Here is a 4926-nt window from a genome sequence, read left to right on the forward strand (position 1 = left end):
AAAGTATTAGCAAATGCTCAGGGAAGGAAGGAAAGAAAGATAGTTTAACGTTTCGAGCAACGCACTTCTTCAGAAACAGAGGAAAGTCCAATAGAAAGGAAGACGGAGGAAGGAAATCGCCAACGATTAACATGTGGTTACATTTTGAAATGTTTATATACAACACTCACTCATACACACACATACATAATACTTAAAGCATTGTTGGAAGGCTCTTACAGTGCAGCATTCGTCTTTAGAAAGCACCGCTTATAGACGGTTAGAGTTAAAAAACACACAAATTCATTTCTCACTATACACGCCTATGAAAGATGCTTTCTCGAAACGCTTACCACAGTTTACTAGGTTTTCGATGATATATCTGCATTAAGTATGATATACAGATTGCTATTTTGAACTAGTACTTCTTCTGTTCCTAATAACACACACATATAATATTTACACCTATATATTGGCACATAATTATTTATATATATTAATTTGTGTGTGGGGGTATACACATATGTATAAATTGAGGATATAATCATTAAAATGATTATACCAGTAGCCAGCGTATAAAAAACATCATATCGATAAAATTAACATTTAGGTATATAATTATAATTAAGAGTGCTGGAGTGACAGCTCCAATACTCTAGAAATAGATGTCAAATGTCTACAAACCACTCTAAATTTGTTCTCCATGTCCACAAAGGAGAGAAATTTAGAGTGGTTTGTAAACATCTGACATTTACTTCTAGTGTATTAGAGTTGACCCTCTAACGTCCTCAATTACAAATATATATTTATAAAATATATATTTATAATTATATACTTAAATATGAGTGGCTGTGTGGTAAGTAGCTTGCTTACCAACCATATGGCTCCGGGTTCATTCCCACATCACAAAAACACACGCACAACTCTGTACACACACACACACAAACACACATACACACAAAAGAAAACATCGCAAAAAAGTCACTGACACACACGAACGCACACACATACACATAGCTTGTGACCACACGCATACACACAGGTGGGGACATCTAACCCAAAGAAAAATACTAATTCTTTTTTCAACAAGACATTCTTCAAAACATACACACCCAGCAGGTCACGGCTGGTCACTTTTCAAAACATACTGAAAGGACATTCAACACAATACACACACCACACACACACACACACACACACAAAGATGAACATTCACTATCAGTCAATAAATGCGTTTTGGTTACTCCCTTGGCAAGAACATACAAAGATTTCTTATAGACAAGAGACAACCCTTCTATCACTCTTTTACACTTTGAATTCTATACCAAACTATATTTAAAGAAGACTTCAACAAAAAACCTCCAGACATGCTCCTGACCTCGAGACAGAAGATTAACTGTTTTTACTTTAAATTTTTATAAATTCTTACTGATATTTGATAAGATGAGATTCATCGAAACCGCTAATATTTTCTTTACATAATTTTTTATTAACCTCCCCCTTAAATTGAAATGTCTTAGGCTTACTTTGTGCTAGCTTTTATATACATATATATGTATATACAAGTGTGTGTGTGTGTGAGTTAATGTGTGTGTGTGTACGAGGAGGTTCCTAAAAGTAAATGGAAACAATCTGTTAGGGACAAGCCCGTTGTATTGCTGCTAGAAGCTACTTGATGCAACCCTAAGTCGCACTGCTACATGGTGCATCTTTGTTTTGCCCCTGTTTGTCGATTTTTGCAATGGCTGAAATGAAGGAACAGTATGCTTCAGTGAAATTTTGTTTTGTGATGGGGAAAACGGCAGCCAAAATAGCTCAAACTGCTTACAAGGCGGCTGCCATGAGCAAAACACAAATTTACGAGTGGTCTCTACGCTTTATGAATGATCACTTATCGCTTGAAGTCCAACCTCGTTCAGGGCGACCGTCGACCTCCCGAATTAATGAAAATATCTCGAAATTTAATGAACTGATCTTGGAGGACTGTTGCTGAACAATTGACGAAGTTATTGAAATGACTGATGTGTCCTGGTGCTTCTGTCAATGAGTTTTGAGCGAGAAATTGCAAATGAATAGAGTTGCAGCAAAATGTGTGTTGCGATTGAATGCATGTCGTGAACTGAAAGAAAAGTTGGAATTTGATCCGAACCTATTTTCGAAGGTCATCACTGGTGACGAAAACTGGTGCTGCGGAATTTGCGGATGTGGAAGAGATGAAGAAAAAAACAATGGAGGCGCTAAAAGGCATCATTTCGCAAGAGTTCCACTAGTGCTTTGAACAGTGGAAAACGCGTCTGGACCGATGCATTACTTGAAATGGAGAATACTTTGAAGCCGATAAAGGTGTAAACATGTGAAGCTTGGTGAATAAAATAATATTGCAAAATTCCGGTTTCTTCGGGGTACCCCTTCGTATATTCATGCACCTAGTCACATACACCAGGGTGAATTGCATGTATAGGCATAGATATCGATGTGTGTTCAGCAAACTTGTTTCTCAAGCACATAGTTCCACCTTCGATCCATTTGTTCGTTATATTGCGTGAATATCTTCTATCATAGCTTCACGTTAACCCCAAAACGGATGTGATATTTTACCTCTCTGATTGATTTTCACCAAACCGGAGTAACCCAGGAAGATATTTTGTTACATGAGTAATCCGCTACAAGCATACTGACACATTCCACTCCCGAAATAATATTAAGAAAATATATGCTTATGGAAAATCACCTACTATTGTAACTGTGTAGCATTTAATAAAGACATTAGTAATTTGTCATTAAAAATAAATGCTAAAATCGACTACTATGTTTAACACATGATATTATATCAATATTACGTAAACAGACCCCAGACATCGAGTTGGTGTAATCTCTGTTTACAAAAATGTATTATTAGATCTGAAAACAAATCACGGCTAAACTATATCACGAAACCGCAATGACAGAATTATTATAAAGAAAAGCAGCTTCAACTAATGAATCTTCAACGAATTTACACGGACAGCATCTTACCACGGAAACGAAAATTGTATGAGAGCTGATGGAATATCGTTCACAATTTGACCAATATTTTTTAGTCTCAGCTATTTTCTTGTCAACAAGCAAGTGTTATATCACGGTACAACGAGCAGTGTCCTATGGTGTGAAATATAAGAATAGCAGCCAACGTAAGAGTCAGAATAATTAGATTACTATTATGATGCATAACCACGTGAGCCTAACATTAAAGATGAATTTACCAACTCTGGAGGATATGCAAAGCTCACCAATTAAAACAAAGAATATATGCTCCAACATTGAATGAAATATGATACACGGAAGAAGTTCAGAAGCACATGATTATATATGTGTGTGTGCATGTGTATACGCGTGAGTGTGCGAGTTTAAATGCCTGCGGAGTGTTGGATAGAAGCCAATATTTCCATATTTTCGCATGAAATACTCCTTTTCTATATATGTATCCATATATGTTGCCTGTCTCATTTCTTTATTTATTTATTTCGTTGTTCGAAAAAAGTTCGTTCTCCATGTTTTTGTTTTTCATGTTGTTCAAGTTTTTTACGTCCTGTACCCATATATGCATGTGTATATGCATATATATGTAGGTATGTACATGTATGTATATATGCATATATATATTATTTATATTATTATAATTATATATATATACATATATGTATGTGTATGCGTGTGTATACATACCTAAATACATACATGCACACACACATGCACATACAAACATACACCCACACACACTGACACACATATACAAGCACACACATATATGCGTTCATATACTACTTATGTATGTGTGTGAGCCTATCGATACGTACACGTATACCAGCCAATGCCGATGAGTGCCCATGGCCAATGTACATCCATGCTGGTGTTATTCAAAACAAAACATTGCTTGCTGCATTATTATGTACCACTACGTATGTGTTTGTGTGTGAAAATAGGGTATACTAACCCAGCTCACAATATCGCTATTTGTGTATGTGTGCATGTGTATGTAGAGAGAGATATGTTAATAGCGCTATTAAAATTCTGTCTCTCGCGCTCAGTAAAGATACTTATTTAATCTTATTTTTTAGCTCTCTCCTTTGTTTGTCACTGATATCTTCTCTCCCTCCCCAGCTACTGTTTTTTTTTTCTCAGATCACTTCCATACCATGCATGAGAAACAATTAATTCTCCATTATTTCTTGTTATACTATAGCATAATCATGCTCTCGTGGACTAAGGATGAAGGAAAACGTTTCAGGCAGAACGAGAAAGAAAACGTCGGAAAGTTTCAACCTGACAACTCACAGACTTTTTACACTATAAACAGACCAGATCACCACATGTTTTCTTTTTTTTTTTTTCTATCTTTCGCTTACTTCTCTATTATTTAATTGGCCCATTATTTACTATCTATTTTATTTTCTCAATGTTTTTTTGTTTATTTAAAGATCATATTTATTTTCAGCTCTAACTTTAAAGCAGTTTCTTTCCTTAAAAACTTTCCTTAAAAACTTTCCTTAAAAACTTTCTCAATTAATTACATTTTCACTATGCATTCATAGTTTTTTTACCTTTATCTGAACATATACTTATCTATCAAATACGTAGTTTTCTAAACCTTGGCACGGGGCCAGCAATTTTGTGGGATGTTCTAAGACCATTACGGTGACGCATGTACTTGAGTAGTACATTATCCTACGACCTTAAATGGATGAAAGCTAAAGCTGCCTTCAGCGAGAGTTGAACTCAGAATGTAAAGAACCGAGAGAAACGCCGCTAAGCATTTTGACCGACGCTCACCGCCTTCAAATATATGAGTAATGAATATGTTTGGTTTTATGTATACGTAATGCACATAACATCATCAAGACATGTTTAAGTTAAAAACATCGTGTAGCTAGCAGTCTACTAGCACAAGAAATGTTATTTCGTGTGTTT

Source organism: Octopus bimaculoides, chromosome 20, assembly GCF_001194135.2.
Source record: "Octopus bimaculoides isolate UCB-OBI-ISO-001 chromosome 20, ASM119413v2, whole genome shotgun sequence".
Taxonomy (NCBI): Eukaryota; Metazoa; Mollusca; class Cephalopoda; order Octopoda; family Octopodidae; genus Octopus; species Octopus bimaculoides.